At 42.7% G+C, this 20,988-nt stretch overlaps 1 protein-coding gene across 4 annotated transcripts in view; it reads right to left on the bottom strand.

The window, feature by feature from the left end:
- Positions 1-20,988, bottom strand: part of Actr3b (actin related protein 3B) — a 96,653-nt gene that overhangs the window by 74,970 nt on the left and 695 nt on the right. The window lies entirely within an intron of this gene.

Genomic DNA, 20,988 nt, shown 5'->3' with positions numbered 1-20,988 from the left:
CTGGTTCACCAAACTTGGTTCACCAAAGTTGGATTTCAGTGGGATCTGTCACTTTGTTCTGTTACCAGTTCCTTTCTAGGATGAGTGCTCACATCTTCCCAAGAACAGTGTCACACAACAGGACATCAGAAAATGGCTTGAGGGAGTCAGATCTTCCCTTCCACCACGCTGGTCCCAGGGACTGAACTCAAGTCATCAGGTTTGGCCATAAGAGTCTTTACCTATGGAGCTATTTCACTGGCCCATGAAATCACTTTTATTCCCTCTTTATGGATGTCTTTTATGTCTTCCTGTTATCTTCATTTTAATCTTGTTTCTTTGATCTTTCAATTTATTGCACCTATGTTGTCAAAATTTTTTAAGAAAAAGATGGTTCTCTCTAAAATTATTCTGATTCCCAAAGCACTCTTCTCCCAAAGAATATTTGCCATTTTGATTGTAGGGCCATCTTGCCGTGTGTGTGTGTGTGTGTGTGTGTGTGTGTGTGTGTGTGTGTGTGTGTGTGTATGTGTGTGTGTGTGTGTATGAGAGAGAGAGACAGAGACAGAGAGACAGAGACAGAGAGACAGAGAGAGACAGAGAGACAGAGAGAGACAGAGTCAGAGAGAAAGAGAAAGAGAGGTTTATGTGAAGCCTCCTGCTCATGTTGGATCCATTTCACTTAGTCCTCAGCTGTGAATGGGAACAGTTTTCTCTGGTCCTGCTACTTGTTTAACAAACAATTGACCTCCCCACTTACAGAGATGCTAAATACAATGCTCCACAACCTCTGAGCAATCCTTTAGAGAAAGAAGGTAAGAATTCACTGGACCCACAGATACATTATACTTCCTCTGTAATTCTACCATAGCCTTTATCCTGAACACATCAGATCCCAGGATTCATGACAGGGTATAAAAGGTCTAAGGAAACAACTGTCCAGACATCAGCCACTCCTGTGAAGAAAGACACAGGTCTTCCTCACAGGAGGCTTAGTCTCAAGGAGCATAAAGTCAGTCCAGGGCATGATCCTACCTTCAGTGCAGCATGCCTTGCACTGGGCACTGTGGAAATGACCTTGGGCCAGCATGCACCTTCTTTGGCAATGCAATGGCCTCTTCATGATTCACATCCCAGCTCTCCAGCAAGGACTGTGGGTGGAGACTTGCCACTAATGCTAAGACACCTGTAGCCAGCCAGAGGTGGGCAGAAATGTCACATCTCAGTATCCCCACACGAATGGGTGCATGCACATTTACTGTAAATGTCATGAAATATATATGAATTTCAGATGTTTTGTCTCCATTTTTTATTTGGTTTCTTCATTTTGGGAAGTTTCAAGGACTGTTGTATGAATGTATCTCTGTAACACCATATGGACAACAGACTATTTAAAACCTTTGGTCTGGAAAAGATTTATGATATGTGCTTTTAAAAACCAATGCAATGGCCGGGCAGTGTTGGTGCACGCCTTTAATCCCAGCACTCAGGAGGCAGAGGCAGGTGGATCTCTGTGAGTTCAAGGCCAGCCTGGTCTACAGAGTGAGTTCCAGGACAGCCAGGGCTACACAGAAAAACCCTGTCTCAGGAAAAAAAAAAAAAACAACAACAACAACCCCCCCACACACACACACACAAAAGCTACTACTAAGTTACCTACTACTAACTTTTCATAATGAAGATTTTTAAGGGGCAGGGAGTAGAAATGAATTCAAAACTACTCAAAAGGACGTGGTCTTTTTTGTTTGTTTGTTTGTTTCATTTGTTTGTTTTCCGAGACAGGTTTTCTCTGTATAGCCCTGGCCATCCTGGAACTTGCATTGTAGATCAGGCTGGGCTCCAACTCACAGAGATCTGCCTGACTCTGCCTCCTCCAGTGCTGGGATTAAAGGCGTGCGCCACCACAGTCTGGGTTTTGTTTTGAACTGTGAGTGTGTGTGTGTGTGTGTGTGAGAGAGAGAGAGAGAGAGAGAGAGAGAGAGAGAGAGAGAGAGAGAGAGAGAATGTACACCTAAGTGCAGGTGACTGCAGGCAGAGGCCAGACGCGGGCAGCAGGTGCTGTGGAGCTAGAGTTAGAGGCAGCGGTGAGTGAGACACCTCATGTGGGTGCTGGAAACAGAACTCTGGTCTTCCAGATGAGAAACACCTGCTTTTTTTATTTTATTGTATTTATTTATTATGTATACAATGAGTGTTTGGTCTGCAGGCCGGAAGAGAGCACCAGATCTCCTTGTAGATGGTTATGAGCCACCATGTGGGTGCTGGGAATTGAACTCAGGACCTCTGGAAGAACAGTCAGTGAGTACTCTTAACTTCTGAGCCATCTCTCCAGCCCGAGAAACACGTGCTTTTAATCACTGAGACTTCTCTTGAAGCCTCCCCCACAAGACATATTCTTTAAGCTTGTTGATGGTTGTGTGGCTATTAATTAGAAGTAAAAGGATTTTTCCCTCCAAATCAAATGCCAGGAAGAGAGAGAAGAATAGATTAGAAACCATTTTATCACTGCTCACTACTGAGAATCCCCTAAAGACAGAGTAACCATTAAATTACAACACAGCCTGAGCCTGTCACCCCAGCACCAGGGACAAAGGTAGAAAAATCACAAATTTGAGGCCCTTCTGGACTACAACACAGTGAGTGTACATCCCATTGAGCAGGACTCAGTCTCAAAACAAAACTTTAAAATGATTGGGAATATAACTGAATGGTGGAGCGCTTATCAATCACATGAGTCCTTTAAATTAATCCCCAGTACCAGAAAAAGAAAAGAAAAGCATCCCAAATTTCCTCTAAAAATACATAAATCAAATAAACTGACTATAAGTAAAAAATATTATGTGTCTATAATTACATGTGTATATAATTATTAAAAATAAAAATGTGTGGATATAGACACAACAATTTTTATATTTGCTTATATTTTATATTATATATGGAGAAATTTAGGTCAAATATACTGATCATATCAATAAATACAAATGTGTTTAGTTTGGCTGTCAATGAGTGTAAATGAGCTTAAGCAACCCATTAAATAAAATCTTTTCATGCTGGCTAACAGCAGTATCTAACAGTACTGTTGGGTATAAAGGGCAGAACTAAAACAATTCAGAAACAATATTGAAAGAATGGGCAAAAACACGCGTAGCAAGCAAGCACAACGAGAAGCAAGCTGGAGTCACGTGTCTTTACATACAGTGAAGCAGAATTCCCGCTGGGAAACAGTAGGGAGGAGGCTGCTTTTCCATGCTAAGACACTTCTGGAAAACACAAGTGATTGGCTAGCACCCAGGGGGGTAGCAACAACTCCCTAAACTACAGGAGCCACAAGTTAAAAAAGAAACATAGTATCACCAGGACACTTGCCACACCAAAACCATTTAAGTGGGCCCAAAACATCAAAAGCTGGAATACCTAGATAGCATCATGAATAAGGCAGCTGATCCAGGCACATGCTGAACTCTGAACACATAGAGGTAATACTTGCTTTTCAAAAACATTCACAAAACAATCCTGAAGGAAACATGAAGTCCCAAGAACAGAAATAACATGAACAGCATTCTTTAGACAAAATGAAACAAAAACATAATTACAAATAAAATCAAAGAATTAAAAGGCTTCCTACAGGAAGTTTTTATGCACATAATAATATACATTGTGTCAAGTGGGAAGTCAAAAGCAAAAAAACAAAAAAAAAAACAAAAAAACAAACAAACAAAAAAAAAAGAGAGAAATTTCTTCAAAGTGATAACCAAAATATCCAAATCTAAGAATTCAGATAGCTAAAGACATATCTAAGATTCATCTCTGTCAATACTGTGTACTATTACATAGCTTTTCAATATAAAGGGGAGGCTAAACAACACACTGAAAACAACCAAACAAAGAAAAGCAATCGGGCCAGGCATATGTGCACTCCTGTGGGGTTCCAGCACTTGGAGGCTGAAGCAGGAGGATCGCAAGTTCAAGGCCAGCCTTGACTCTAACATAAACTCTGTCCCAAATGAGAAAGGGAGCAGCAAGGAATTAAGAACAATAAATGCAGAGAAGAGTTTCACCAAAAAAAGACAGAAATAAAACAAAATAAACCCCAAAGTTGGTCTTTAAAAAGAGAAAGAGAGAGAGAGAGAAGTTTGAAGTGCTGATAATAATCCTTATGACTAATTAATTACCAACAAAAAGAGATAAAACTGGAATGCCTAAATATAAATCACAAACAGAAAGACATCAGATCTTTAAGATTCAAGGAGCTACCATGCACATGCAATGGAAAATCTAGGTGAGGTGGACATTTTAAACAAATGAAACACAGAAACTGATTCTATCAGAGAAAAAAATAATTAAACAGACTTCAAGACACGGAGAAGGAGACCTCCTCCGTAAGCCACCAAGCCCAAGGAGTCACTGCAGAATCCTGCCAAGACTTCATGCAGGCCGTCCCAGCCCCACTGAAATGACATCAGGGCACACAGAAACAACAGCCAATGTGTTTTATGAAGAGAGTGCAATACTGATCACCAACCCTGACAGACTGCACACACAAAATAAATAAATAAATAAATACATGATAAAAATGTACAAAATCGCCAGGCGGTGGTGGTGCAAGCCTTTAATCCCAGCACTTGGGAGGCAGAGGCAAGTGGATCTCTGTGAGTTCGAGGCCAGCCTGGTCTCCAAAGTGCGTTCCAGGAAAGGCACAAAGCTACACAGAGAAACCCTGTCTCAAAAAAAAGTACAAAATCAACTACATTTAGATTTCTGTAATAATCTAAAAAAATGCTAATGGGACATAGCTTCACATCAAAAATATACTGCATCACAGGGTAAGGATGTAGTTTAGTCAAAAGAACGATTGCCTAGTACATATGAAGGCCTGTGTTTGATCCCAGCACCGGACACAATAGCTGAACTGACACATATCTGTAATCTTAGCACTTGGCAGGTAGAGGCACCAGGATCAGAAGGTCAGGGTCATCTTCAGCAACTTCGAGAGTTCAAGGACAACCTGGATTACCCAAGACTGCCCCATATGTCTGTATATATAATGCATCATGATTAAGTGGGAATTATCCTCAAATCTAACACTAAATGATTTAAAAAATACATTCACATAATCTATTACATTAATTGTCTCCATTTAGGACAAAGTTATCTAACATCTAATGCTCATTCAGGTTATAAAAAATATAAACTGACAGATACTTTCCCAACATGACATATACATACATGCGCGTGCACCTGTGTGTGTGTGTGTGTGTGTGTGTGTGTGTGTATAATACAGGTATTTATAGGCATATATATGTATGTACACACAAGCAAACAGAGTAGCCCAAAGCACCCTCCTTATTTTAGAAACACCAGTTACTGCCGGGCATAGTGGCACACGCCTTTAATCCCAGTACTCAGGAGGCAGAGGTGGGGGATCTCTGTGATTCAAGGCAATCTACAGAGTGATAAGACAGCCTGACTACATGGGGAGACCTGTCTCAGAAAGAAAAGAAACACCAGCTGCTAGTCAAGCATGGTACCATACATCCCAAAACTTCAAAGACTGAGGCAGGAGAATCAGGAATTCAAGACTGGCCTTTACATAGTCAAGAAAAGAAGGAACCAGAAGGCCAACTCAGTACACAGACTAAAATTAACATGAGCAGGCCCTGGGGAAAAGATGAAAATGAAACAGAAAATACTGTTTATGACAGACAAAAAAGACAATCAAAGAGATGAGGAGTGGCTAGTGGCACAGAGCTTGCCCACCATGTATGAAGCCCTGGGTTTAATCCCCAGCATGGCAGAGGGCGGGAAGGACCAAATACCCAAGTGTAAATTTAAGGAATAACAGGCATGTGATAGTATACACCTATAATCCCAGTACCTGATTTTTTTATTTTTTATTTTCTCTGAAACAGGTTCCCGCTGTGTAGACCAGACTAGCCTCAAACTCACGTTCACGCCAGGCGATAATCCCAGCATTTAGTAGGATAAGGCAAGAACGTCTTGAGTTAGAAGCCAGGCTGGATTACACAGTTTAGAAGAGTGGGAATCCATCTGAGAAAAAAAAAAAAAAAAAAAAAAACGTTCCTAAAAAACAAAACAGAGTTGGCATAGAAAGAAAAACTATGTTCTTGATAAGAAGACAACTTTATCAGACAATGGTCGGCCGTTAAAGGAAAGCTAATATCTCAACAAATTCCATCAAGCATCTTATCCTGGACCTGGAGAGGTTGAATGTAAGATTCATTTGGAGTAACAAACAAGAATAAAATGGAAACCCCTGAAACACTTGGTAGGGCAGAGAAGCTGTGTCAGCAGATGTCAAACCTTCAACAGCTGCAAAGGCTCATGGTCCTACTGTATGAGTAGACCAACAGATCAATACAACCAAGGTGAAATACAGAATAAACAGCTGCAAACACAGGGAAAAGGCAACATGTCCAGGCACGGGTTTTTGTTTGGTTTCATGAGTAATGTTGAGACACACAGGACAGCCAAAGGAGAAAAAGAAGCTTACCCAAATGGGTCTACTCCGCATACCAACCTACAGAATAAACTCCATGTGAACTAGAGGTTTAAATGAAAGGAAAAACAATTATACAAGGTCTGATGTAGTCCAGGCCACCCTTGAACTCTCTCCGCGGCCACGGATGACCTTAAACTTCTGATCCTCCTGTGTCTACATTCTGAGTGCTGGGATGGTTGCCATGCCTGATTATGCCGTACTGGGAATCAAAACCAAGGCCTCGCATATGCCGGGCAAACACGCTACTAACTGAGCTACTTCCTGGTCCAAATAACATTTTTAAAAATAAGATCTGGAAGCCAGGCGTGGTGGCACACGTCTTTAATCCTAGCACTCAGGAGGCAGAGGAAGATGGATCTCTGATTTCCAGGCCAGCCTAGTCTACAGAGTAAGTTTTAGGACAGTCAGGGCTATGCAGAGAAACCCTGTCTCTAAATATTAATTAATTAAGAAAGAATGATCTGGCAATTAAAAAATAAAAATTTATTTGGCTCAAAATCAAGAAGGAAAAGATGGACCAATGTAACTGCTTAAAATCTTGCATGGTAAAAGAAAATAAACAAGGAAAATGAATACATACACCATAAATGTACAAAAAAAGGGGGGGTGTGAAAATAATAAAATAAAAAAGTGGGAGTGAACAGGCCTGAGCCCACTCCTTGGATAGGCCTGTTTGCCAGTGTGGCCTTTGGCTGGCATCTAAGAACTGACGAGACAGCTCAGGAAGATTCCTACCATTCCCTAAAACGATAATGATGGCTCACTGGCTACATGGCCCAAACAACTCAATGTACAAGGAGCCCTTCGGTGACTTGGAATTTTGTTGTTGTTAATTTTCATTTATCTTTATTTTATGTGCACAGGTGTTTTGCCTGCCTATATGTCTGCACACCACCTGTGAGCCTGGTGCCCCCGGAGGCCGCTGGATCCCCTGGAACTGGAGTTAGACAGGTGTGAGTCACCCACCGTGGGGATGCTGGGAATCAACACAGGTCCCCCGGAAAGGGACTACAGGAGCAGCTCCAGTGACAGCCGTGGGCACTTGGTGTCCCGCTGGTTCTCCTGGGAACAACACTGCCGTGTGTTGCCACACACAGTTCACCACGAAGAAGTGGGTCCACCCTGTCCCTGGTCCACCCTGTCGCTGGTGCCCCCTGTCCCTGGTCCCCCCTGTCCCTGGTCCACCCTGTCCCTGGTCCACCCTGTCCCTGGTCCACCCTATCCCTGGTCCACCCTGTCCCTGGTCCCCCCTGTCCCTGGTCCCCCCTGTCCCTGGTCCCCCCTGTCGCTGGATGCACAGAAGGAGGGGCCTCAGCAGTTTGCACCGGGTTCCCTCCAGATTCCTTCCCACGCTCCCCTGTAACGAGTCTTCCCAGCAAATCACTGAACCCGAGAGTGTCTGTGGAACCCCACCCCCATACGGATCCTAATATATGAAGAGCTTCTAAAAATAAAAAGAGAGAACCAACACCCAGAGAAAAACAGTTACAGAAATGGAGATAAAAGGAAACACAAAAGGCTTTTAAGCACGTGAAAGATATCTAGCCCCCACCTAACAAGACCGAGGAGCTAGCCCTGCTCATCTTCCAGGTTGGTTAAAAAAAAAAATCAAACGCTGTGGCAACATGCTGTGACGGTGGGGTCTGCTCGCCAAAGGCAAGAGCTTGCACACTACTGCAGAGAACACCCAGCTGCCCTCCACCCAGAGATCCCACTCCTAGGAACTTGTTCCAGAAACACATAGACACAAAGTACGTGTACACACACACACACACACACACACACACACACACACACACACACACACACACACCTCCCTTCTATTTTCCCCTCACACACCCAGTGTCACGTGGGCAGGCAGCTCCACCCACTCTCCTCTTGCTCTAGATTGCCTTTCCCCTTTCCTCATTCTTTCGGTCTGCTCTTTGCACTCCCAAGGAGCAGGGTCTGGCCTAGTCTGCAGAGTCCCCGGGCCTCAGCTTCCTGAGACAGGAACTGTTCTGTTACCACAGTGCCTCTTTCTTTACCTCTGCACTCCACCTTCAGCCGTAATTCCTTCATCCCCCACCCTACTTGCTTTTGCCTGCGTGGATGGTGGGGGGATACTTGTGTACTCGGGTGCACAGGCATCTGTGCATGTATGAACATGTGCACAGGAAGGTTCAAAGTGAACGCTGGGTGTCTTCTTCAATCAATCTCCACATTATTTAATGAGGCTAGGTCTCCTACTGAACCCAGAGCTTGCCAAGTCTAGCTAGTCCAGGTGACTGGCTTGCCCAGGGATCCCTTGTCTATGCGTCCTGAGTGCTGAGGTTACAAGCAGCTGCCATGACTGTCGCCTGGATGCTGGGATCCAGACTGGTCCTGATGCTTTCCAGTCACTCACTCTATCGCCCAGCCACCTCCCCACCCTCCACCCCACTTTTTCTTCTTGTCCCTTAAGTTCTACCTTCTATTTACCTCTCTCTTCTACTTTCTATCATTTTTACACTAGTCACCGTTCTGGAGTCTTCTTTTTCTTTCCATTTAGTCCCACAATAACCAATATGTTAGTAAACACAGAACAATCAATGTCTCTTCACTGCCTAAAATGACTGTCACAGAGGAAGTAAATGTTCCACAGTTAACTATGACTCTATTTCAGAGGATTCATTCGACCCCTGGGTAGTGACTGTTGTTACAGAGGATAGAGCCTGGTGTCCTGAACACCAGTCTAACAGAAAATAAAAAATAAATAAATAAATAAAAAACCAGCAGCTCAACCCTACTTAGAACTTGGTCTCTCCAAAACATTGCACACACATCCACTGAAACAAGAAGGGCAATTAAACAAATTTAAATTAAAAAAATAATAAATGCAAGCAACATGGAAAAGAAAAGAAAAGAAAATCTCTCCTCTAAAATCTACTAATCCAAAAGTAATGTTCACCCAATAAGAGTGAGTCACATGACATTCTAGACAGAGAAGTCAAAATAATGACGACAAAGGTGTTCAAAGAAATTAAGACATAAATTAAGCTATCAAGAGACGGCTCCGTGGTTAGCAGTACTAGTTGCTCTCCAGTTGCTCTCCCAGAGGACCTCGAAGGTTTGACTCCCAGCACGCACATGGCAGCTCACAACCAGGGCATCCGATGCCCTCTTCTACCCTGTGGACACCGAACACATAAGTGGTCTAGATATACATACATACATACATACATACATACATACATACATACATACATACATGTTAAGCACCTATGCACATAAAATTTTTTAATTATTAAAGCAAAAGGAAAGAAATGAAGACATGAGTGAACTTCTGAATAAATGTCAAGAAAGCACAAACAGGGAAGCCATAGCTGAAGAAAGGGCTCAGTGGTTAAGAACACTGGCTGCTCTTACAAAGGATCTGGATTTGAATCCCAGCACCCACACAGTGGCTCACAACCACCCATAGCTCCAGCTCCAGGTTAATGCCCTCTAATGCCCTCTTCCTGACTCGATGGGTACCTGCAAGCATGTTTCCATATTCTCTCTCAAAAAAATATTTAAAAATATACAAATGGTATATGCAAGGTCTTTTGGACACCATACAAAATTAAATCTATGAATTATGAGCAAAGAAGAACTCCATGACAAAGTTGTAGAAAATACTTTCAATACAATCATAGCAGAAAAATTCCCAAGTCTAGGGAAAGAGAGGCCCATCCCAATACCAGAAGCACATACACCATCCCCAAACAGAAAGGACCAGAAAAGAAACTCTCTATGTCATAGCAGAGTTAAAATACCAAATATACAGAACAAAATATAAGTATTAGAAGCTGTAAGAGAGAAACACCAAGTCATATACCAAGACAAACCCATGAGAATAACAGCTGATTTCTCAATAGAAACCTTAAAAGTCAAAAGGTTGCCGGGCAGTGGTGGCGCACGCCTTTAATCCCAGCACTCGGGAGGCAGAGCCAGGTGGATCGCTGTGAGTTCGAGGCCAGCCTGGGCTACCAAGTGAGCTCCAGGAAAGGCGCAAAACTACACAGAGAAACCCTGTCTCGAAAAACCAAAAAAAAAAAAAAAAAAAAAAAAAGTCAAAAGGTCATGGAACAATGTATTTCAAGTTCTGAAAGGCCACAGCTGCCAACCCAACTAACTACTATAAAATTGTGACTAACCACTATAAGACTGTCATAATTGAGACGAAAAGCATTCTATAATAAAGGCAGACTAAAAGGATTTGTGTTCACTAAGCAGGCTCTATGGAGAATTCTAAAAGAAATTACTTGGGCCGAGAGAATGATACACACATCCAAGTGTCTACAGCAGAAAAAAAAATTAAATATATTGGAACAGTAGTTTAACAAATGAGAATTAAGATAACACCAACTACTATAAAATCAGCAAAATGCTAAGAATTAATCCATACTTTTCAATAATAATCCTGAATACTAATGTCTCCGTTCTCAGTCAAAAGACGACACAGACTAAGAGACTGGATGTTTGTTTGTTTGTTTTTCCGAGACAGAGTTTCTCTGTGTAGTTTTGGTGCCTGTCCTGGATCTCACTCTGTAGACCAGGCTGGCCTTGAACTCACAGAGATCTGCCTGGCTCTGCCTCCCAAGTACTGGATTAAAGATGTGCACCACCACTGCCCAGCTTAGGAGACTGGATTTTAAAACAAGATCCATTTGTTTCCTGCCTCCACAAAACACACCTCACCATCAAAGACGGACACTATCTTAAGGGGGCAAGGATGGAAAAGGTATTCCACACAAATGGAGCCAGGAAATAAAGGAGTTGTGTTGTTTTAGCAACTGGCAAAATGGTCTTCAAACCAAAACTACTCAGTGGGGATTTTTTTAAGATTTAATTGTGTGTGTGTGTGTGTGTGTGTCTGTCTGTCTGTCTGTCTGTCTGTGTCTGTGCCTGTATCTGTGTCTGTCTTTAGGTGCCCAAGGTATCAGAGTCCCCCAGCTACAGGCTGTTGTGAACTACCATGTGGGTGTTGGGGTGGTAAACTCCAGTCCTCTGCAATAGCCGTACATGCTATTAACTGCTGAGCCACCTTTCCAGCCCAGGGTTTTATTATTTTTATTTTTATTTTCACATATATGCGAGTGGGAGGTGCTCTTGTGAATGAAGTACCTAACAGAGCCAGAAGAGGGCAACAGATTGCCTGGAGCTTGAGTTATAGGTAACTAAGTGCTACTGAAAAGCATTGAGTTTAGGTCTGATTGGCATTCTCCTAGTGAGAGAAAGAGCACTCAACATGTTACCTTTATACTGTAAGGCCAACAACATTCAAAGTAATTAATTGCATGAGTCTTTAGATTAAACTGAGGCAAAATGACCAGGACATATTCTCAAAAAAGCTAGATTGTAAACCACCCAACACAGGTGCTGGGAACGGAACTCTGCAGAACAGTAGTACATACATCTTCTTAAATGCTGAGCTATCTCTCCAGCACCATCAGTGGAGATTTTTCAAGACGGTCACTCATCCTCACTAATGGAATCATCCATCAAGAGCACATTACAATTCTAAACATGCTCATTGAACATGGGAGCACCCAATTCCATAGAACAAATACTCTTAGATATAAAGCCAGAAGTTAACCCCCACACAGTAAGAGTGACTTCAATATTCCATTCTCATCGATAGACAGGTCATCCTAACAAAAAATAGTAAACATCAGAGCTAGATGACATCGTAAGTCAAAGGGACCTAACAGACGTCTACAGAAGAGCTCATCCAAACACTGCAGAGTACACATCCTCTTCGGCAGCCCATGGGATGTCCTACAGCAGATCATATATTAGGACATAAAACAAGTCTCAACACACACAAGAAAAGTAAAGTAACTTTCTGTATCCCATCTGGCCACAGGTGAATAAAGCTAGAAGTCAGCAGCAGGAGAAACCAAAGACAATTCAGAAACTAAACAATACACTATTTAATAATAAACAGTTTGCTAAGGAAATCAAGAAGAAAAATTTAAAATTTCTGGAACTGATTGAAAATGAAAACACAACATACCAAAACCCTCTACAATACAATGAAACCAGTCCTCAATGAAAAATCCAAACCTATAAGGACCTAGACTTAAAAAATCAGAGCAATCTCAGGCTGGAGAGATAGGTCAGAGGTTAAGAGAACTGGCTGCTCTTCAAGAGGTCCTAAGTTCAATTCCCAGCAACCACATGGTGGCTCACAACCATCTGTAATGAGATCTGGTGCCCTCTTCTGGCATGCAGGTAGAACGCTGTATACATAATAAATAAATCTTTTTTTAAAAAAAAATCAGAGCAATCTCAAGTAAATAGCTTAAGTATGTACTTTATAGCCTTGGAAAACAAGAATAAATCAAACTCACAAGCAGCAGATGTAAAGAGATAGTTCAGAGCAGAGGGGGGTAGAGGGACCGCTCAGCAGGTAAAGGTGTTCGCCACCAAGACTGACAGCCTGAGCTCGATCCCCAGGAACCACACAAACTATCTATCCTCTGACCTCCACATGTGTGCTGTGGTGTGCCTGCCATGGCATACATGCATGACTATGTGTGCACCACACATCACACAGCTCCCAATAAATAAATGTGGTATTTTAATCTTTTAAGATATTAAAAAATACCAAGGCAAAAATTAATGAACTAGAAACAAAAAAATACAAAGAATTGATGGAATGGTGCTCTTTAAAAATATAAAAAAGATCAATAACTCCTTAGCCAGAAAAACCGAAAAGAGAAAAGATCCAAATTAATCAAAATAGAGATGAAATGGAAAATATTATAACAGATACCAATGAAACTCAGAAAATCATAAGGACACACTTTAAAAACTTACATTCCATGCAGGAGGAGGGGAGGGATGAGAAACTGTGGTTGGTATGTAAAATGGAAAAAAATTTAATAAAAAAATTTATACTCCACTAAAGTGGAAAATCTAAAAGAAAGATGAACTTCTGGTGCATATGACCTATCAAAAGTTAAACCAAGATGAGACAATTTAAACAGACCTATGATAAGCAGTAACATAAAAGCAGTAATTAAAAATCTCCCAGTAAGAGGGGGAGGAGGAATTGTGGGAGCCAGAGGAGTCGAAGACACCTGGAGAGCGTGGCCAGTGGAATCCACTAAGCAGGGCTCAAGGGAGCTCACAGAGCTGAAGCGGCAATCCTGGGTCCCCTGCATATGTTATGGTTGTTGGCTTGGTGTTTTGGGAAGACTCCTGACAGTGGGAGTGGGGGTGTCTCTGACTCTTTTGCCTGCTTTCGGGACCCTTTTCCTTCTACTGGGTTGCCTCGCCCAGCCCTGATGTGAGGGTCTGTGCCTTGTCTTATTGTATCTTGCTGTGACATGCTCAGTTGATGTCCCCGGGAGGCCTGCTCATTTCTAGGGAGAGATGAAGGCATGGATCTGGGGAGGAGGGGAGATGGGGAGGGACACCAGGAGGAATCGGGGGGGGGGGGGGGAGCTGCAGTCAGAATGTATTGTATGAGGGAAGAATAAATAATTTTTTTTAATCTCCAAGTTGAAAAAAATAGGCTAGGCCTAAAGGAATACACTAACTCTACCAGTCCTTTAAGGAAAACTAACATCAACCTTTCTCAAATTATCCCATAAAACAGAAAAGGAATACTTCCAAATTCATTTTATGAAGGCAGATACCAAATGCAGATACACACACACACACACACACACACACACACACACACACACACACACACTCTACAGACTAACCTCCTGATGAACTTAGACAAAAAAAAATTATCAATAAAATACTTGCAAACAGAAATTCAAGATCACATTTAAAAACAAATCATTCACCACAATGAAGTTGGCTCCATTCTGGAGACAGCATGGATGGTTCAATACATGCAAATCAAGAAATATATCACACAAATGGACTCAAAGACAGATATCACATTATCACCTCAAGAGAGGCAGAAAGGCTTTGGACTAAATACAATATCCCTTCATAATTAAAACCATAAAGATACTAAAAATAGGCCGGGCAGTGGTGGCACACGCCTTTAATCCCAGCACTTGGGAGGCAGAGGCAGGTGGATCTCTGTGAGTTCGAGGCCAGCCTCGTCTACATAGTGAGTTCCAGGACAGGCTCCAAAAACTAAGCAGAGAAATCCTGTCTCGGAAAACAAAAACAAAAACAAACAAACAAAAAAAAAAAGATAGACCATCTACCAACATAATAAAAGCTATATATAAACAACTTAGAGCCAATTTGTGACAAACGGAGAAAAACTTTATGAAATCATTTCCACTGAGATCAGGAACAAGACAAGGTGTCCACGCTGTCCACTCCTACTCCACAGAGCGCTTGATGTCTTAGCAGAGTAGTAATGTACACAGATAGGAAAAGAAGTCAAAGAATCCTTACTGCAGATGAGATGGATCTACACATGAGACCCTAGACTTCATCATAGAGGTGACAAACACTTTCAACCAAGCAGTAGAATACAAAATTAACATACAAAGGTCAACAGCTTTCCTACATACCAATGACAGACATACCGAGAATGAAATCAGGAAAGCAATTCCATATACCATGGCCACAAAAAAATGATAATAATAATAATAATAACAAAATACCTGGGAATACACTTCGCCAAAGAAGAGATAGACCTGTACAATGAAAACTTGGAAGAAGTGGGGAAGAAAACCGAGGAAGACAATAGAAAATGGAAAGACCTCCTATGCTCACTGGAAGAACAGCAAAAGCAATCTACGAATTCAATGCAGTCTCTAACAGAATCCCAACACCATATTAAAATTCACACAGAACAAGCAGGGAAAGATGGCTCTGCAGTTAAGAGCACCTGCTGCTCTTGCAGAAGACCCAGGTTTGGTTCCCAGCAACCATATGGTGGCCCACAATCATCCATAACTCCAGTTGCATGGGATCCAATGCCCTCTTCTGGTTTTTTTTTTTTTTGTTTTTTGTTTTTTGTTTTTTGTTTTTGTTTTTGTTTTTGTTTTTGTTTTTTGGTTTTTCGAGACAGGGTTTCTCTGTGCAGTTTTGCGCCTTTCCTGGAACTCACTTGGTAGACCAGGCTGGCCTCGAACTCACAGAGATCCGCCTGCCTCTGCCTCCCGAGTGCTGGGACTAAAGGCGTGCGCCACCACCGCCCGGCTCAATGCCCTCTTCTGACCTCCACAGGCACTTCACACACGTGGTCCACATACATACAGGCAGGCAAAACATGCGTATACATAAAAGTTAAAGGGCTAAAGAATTTTAACTTGAGATTTCATCTCACTTGAGTTAGAATGATTATTAACAAAAAAGATGATAACAAACAAATGCTAGCAAGGATATGAGGGGGAAAGAACCCTCGTCATTACTTATACAGCCACTATAAAAATCAGTGTGGAGGTTTCTCACAAAACTGAAAACAGAAATTCCATGGCCTAGCTATACCACCCCTGGGTATATACCCCCAAGAACTCTGAATCTTATCACAGGGACGATTGCCCATCTATGTTTACCGCTGCTGTAGTCACAACAGCTAAGACAAACAGCCGAGATGACCGGCAGCTAATGAATGGACAAGGGAAAGGTGGCACCTGTAACAACAGATTCTATTCAACCATAAAGAAAAATGAAATTTGCGTTAAAATGTATGGGACTGAAAAACAGGATATTAAATGAGATAGTCCAGGTACAGAATGCCAAAGACAACATGGTTTCTAAAATGCAGGTCCTGGCTTCTAAGCTTTATACATGCATATACGTGGGAGGATGCATAGAGCCCAGGAAACTAGAAATGAACCCATGAGAAGGGAGAAAAGAGAGTTTGATGAGGTGGGCAGCAGAACTCATGTGCCACACAAGCAAAAGGAGAATGCCAGATGCTTAAATGTTTAATCAGGAAAGACGGGCAGGGATACAGGGCAGGAAGAGAGTCAGCCAAAGCTAATGAAGTGTTTAGATACCTTAAGAAAATCTAATACCTGACAAATTTTTAAAAAATAATAATTAAAAAAAAATGAACTGGGCATGGTGGCACCCGACTTATACCCCAGCACTTGGGAGTCAGTGGCAGGGGAAACTTCATGAGTTCGAGGGCAAACTGGGCTACATAGTGAATCCCAGGCCAGCCAGATCTATACAGTGAGACCCTGTCTCCAAACATCTACAAAATTTGGGACTGGAGAGATGGGTCGTGGGTTAAGAGCACTTGCTGCTCTTGCAGAGGACCAAGGTTCCATTCCCAGCACCCACATGCTAACAACCATCTGTAACTGGTTCCAGGGAATCTAACACCCTCCTCTGATCTCCACAGGCAACCAGGCATGCACGTGGTGTACATACATACATGCAGACAAAGCACTCATATCCATAAAAAAAAACTCAATCTTTTTAAAAATTAAAAAACAATTTAAAAAGAGTTTAAGCAGTTAACCCACATGAGTAGATAAAGCTGCTCCCAGAAGCCCTAAGTTACTGAACAAAAATCTCAGTGCCAGGCGTGAGCTACCTCCCTCTGAGTTGGTAAGGAAGGCCCTAAACTATATAAGCAATTGCCCCCACTGTGGTTGCACGCCAGAGCTGAGACCCTGTCGCTGGAGGCATCATGTGCCTTGTCTATGCCCATACAGTAATGCTGCTCTCGGTTTTGCTCAGAAAAGCGTCTCCTGCTCCACCCCCACCGCCACGGTCAGTGGTCAGCAGTCAGCAGTAGCTACAGAGACTTAGAAAAAAAAAACATCTGTTGAATGGCAACCAGTGGGAAACCTAATGACCCCCTCCAAGGCTCAGGGAACATTTCAGAAAAAGAGGTGGAAATCACATCAAGAACCGGAGGAGGTGGTGGGTGTAATGCTGAGTTCCAGCGGCACTCCTGAACTCACAGACCCATGATTACCTGCGCAAGAGCTACACAAAACTGGACCAGTTGCCTTGTCATGGAAGGGAGGGGCTCATGAGCCCCACTCCTCTCTCAAGATTTCTACAGAATTAATGGGGGGAGGGAGGGAGAAGCGTTTTCTTTAGCAGTGTAGCCACGAGTAAGGTGCCTGTGCTTCTGTAAATAACCCTTATGAAACTCACTATGCCCCACCCCCCACCCCCACCCCCGCAAGCAAAAAGTATGAAAGGCGCGCGGGGTGGGGGGGTGCTAGTTAGGAAGAGGAAGGGGATTAGCAGGAAGGAGTTTGAAAGGAACAAGAGAAGGGTGCGGGGCAGTTGAATATGATTCAAACACATTCTGGAAGCTGAACTCTTGTCTTTCTGATTGTGAGCCTAGCTTTTAATGGCTAAGCCAACTTTTCAGCCCTGAAATACACTTTGTACATGTATGAAAATGTCATAATAAAACATAATATTACCGATAAAACCAATCATTATGTATAATTAATATACACTAATACACTTTATAAAAAATGAGGTACAAAAAGCCAACAGCATTCTATAGCAGCCCTTAAAAACTGCACAACCTGTATCTACCAGAAACACCAGACAGCCAAAATTGAGGGACATTATACAAGACTCACTATCAAACTGACAATACCTTGAAAAAAGATGGCTAAGGAACTATTCCTGAAAACATGAGACATGAATGACGTAATGGCCATGTGTGGCAGTCTGCGTCTATAATCCCAGCACTCAGGAGGCTGAAGTAGAAGGATCACCAGTTAAGACCAGCCTGGGCTACATAACAGGACCTTTACCCTTTCTCCTTAAAAAGGGGAGGAGGGGAGCCGGGCAACGGTGGCACACGCCTTTAATCCCAGCACTTGGGAGGCAGAGTCAGGCGGATCTCTGTGAGTTCGAGGCCAGCCTGGGCTATATAACAGGACTTTCACCCCTTCTCCTTAAAAATGGGAAAGACGTTGGAGAGACGGCTCAGCTGGTAAGAGCAGTGGCTGCTCTTCCAGAGGACCTGGGTTCGATTCCCAGAACTCACATGGCAACTCAAGACTGTAACTCCAGTTCCAGGGGTTTCAACACCCTCATACAGACATACACATGGGCAAAACATCAATGCACATTAAATAAAATAAAATAAGGATGACCACCAAATGCAGTGTACGGCACAATGGCAAAAGGACAGGGTTAGACTCCAAGAAAGACAAGAAATGAAAGTGTCCACAAGTACAGCTTGCAGATAGAACAAACAATACTGCCACATAAAAGTTAACTTTTTTGACTTTAGTAACTGGTCTATGACTATATAAGGCCTTGCCCTCAGAAAGTAGACATTAAAACGTGTTAAGAGGATGGTGCCTGCAACCTTCTTCTAAACAGCTCAGAAAAGTAACAATACATCAGGAATAAAGAATGATACAACAAATGTTAAAAATAACAATACAGCCAGATGTCAGTGGCCCACGCCTTTAATCCCAGCACTGGGGAGACAGAGCCAGGCCGATCTCCGTGAGTTCGAGGCCAGCCTGGTCTACAGAGCAAGATCCAGGACAGGGAACAAAACTACACAGAGAAACCCTGTCTTAAAAAAAAAAAAAAAAGCGAAACTAGAAGAGTGCATACTGGATTTTGTTCTCTCCCAGTTTTCAGTAGACTTGGAATTATTTCAAAATCGGTTTAACTATGGAAAACTACTTTAAGCATTTGGTTGAGATACCAGACTGGATTTATGGAGTTTTCTCTGAGAGCTCAGCAACCTAGTCATCCCTTAAATAGCTGAAACTTGATTTTTGGATCTCATAGATCCCTTTGTCTGTTACTGTCTTGGCCCCAGCATCCTTGTGTACACTCAGCTGGTCTGAGGGTTCATCAGTCACCAGAAGACACGTATTTACTATAAAACACAAGCCAGACGAGCACAGTGCCTCACACTTGTAATCCTAACACTTAGGAGGCTGAGGCAGGAGGATTTCTCCAAGTCCAGTATAGTCTAGGGAGTCCCAGGCAAGCCTAGGTTGTACGGTGAGAAGACTGGGGGATGGGGGCGGGGAGGCAGAGAGAGAAAAACAGAAACAGAGAGACAGAGAGAAAGACAGAGAGGGAACACACAGACAGACAAGACCGGGACCTAGGGTGCAATTACTGGTAGAGGCATCACTTACCAAAGTCTCTGGGTTCAAATTCCACCACTACACACACACACACACACACACACTGTTCATTTCATCCGCAGCACCCACCGTGATCTCTCAAGTCTGCTCTATCCCTCAATCCCTGCCATCTTTAGCTGCATTTTATATCTTGTTCTATTCTGAGGCAAAACTCAGTCCAAAATGATTGAGCTCTCTAAGAAATACAAGCATCGCTAATATGCAGAAGCTGGTAAATTCAGGCTATGCAGCCTTCCTCCTGCTCACACACTGGGCACTAGGGACTCACAATAACCACAGGGGCTTCGACAGCAGAAAACACCCGTGGGAAACCTGCAGGTTTCCCCGTCACTGTGTCCAAAGCCCGTGACAGCCTGCAGCACAGCCTTGGGCCACGATGGTCTACTGAAGGTGAGAGAAACATCCATCACTCACTTCCAAAGGTCAAAACTGAGCACATTTTAGATATTTATAGCAAGAACAATGAGTAAGATCTCAGCTTACTAATATAAAATAAAGCCCTGATTAACTCAGGGAGCATTGTTTTGCTGCTACCACTATGCAGTGCTTTATATTTCAGCAGTTTGGGCAGCACAAAAACAAAAATCCCACATGCAGACATTAAAACGAGGGCCTTTTACACATCGCCTTCCTTCCTGACACTACCAGGCTGAAGGGAGTGTCAGAGGCAGGGTGAGACTGTGCCCAGGGGAGCCAGCGAATGGGGAGCGGGGCTGTAATAGCAATACTGATTTGAGCTTGTATTTGGGGAAGCAAGCAACTTCTCAAATACACAGCCACAAAACTTCTCCATAAGATGTCTTTCCAAAAGAAGAATGAGCACAAATAAAAAGTGTTTTCCAGCTTGTAATCACTGCTGGTTTCTGAGCAACAAAAGGAAAGACTATCAGTAGGAGATGGACTGTAGCAAATTAGAAGACACCCCCACAAGGTTGTCAAGGAAACCAAACCACGTATATTTTTCTACAAAAAAAAAAAAAAAAGAAAGAAAAAGAAAAGAAAAGAAAAGAATCGCAGGTAAGGTGAACATGCCACAGCATATTTGATGACAAAGGACTACCATCCCTTGGAAAACGTTTTAAGACGCTAAATCGATTTGCAAGCTATTTAGGAAGTACTTTGTCGGCAAAGCCAGCAGGTATTCCCAAACTCCCAGGTTGGAGGATCTGCTGCTGCCGCCTTCCTAAAAGCAGCTAAGCCTGGGCCACTGACAGGGCAAAACATTTCCTAAGGTCTTTTCCGAAAAATTAACATCATCAAAAAAAAGAAAGGAACTATCCCCGCCCCTCCCCCCCCCCAAAAAAAGGAGAGGAGAATTCCTAATTTTAGACTTTTTTTTTTTTCAAAATGGAAGTCTTTTTAAATGCATTGGTGTGCGTGTGCGGGTGTGTGTATGTGTGCTTTAAGAGCAAAGACTGAGTGTATGCAAACCAAAGCAGTAGCTGCGCT

The sequence above is a fragment of the Peromyscus maniculatus genome, chromosome 3 (genome assembly GCF_049852395.1).
Source record: "Peromyscus maniculatus bairdii isolate BWxNUB_F1_BW_parent chromosome 3, HU_Pman_BW_mat_3.1, whole genome shotgun sequence".
Lineage (NCBI taxonomy): Eukaryota > Metazoa > Chordata > Mammalia > Rodentia > Cricetidae > Peromyscus > Peromyscus maniculatus.
The sequence above is the reverse complement of the archived record's forward strand: the minus strand, read 5'-3'. Positions and strand labels throughout refer to the sequence as shown.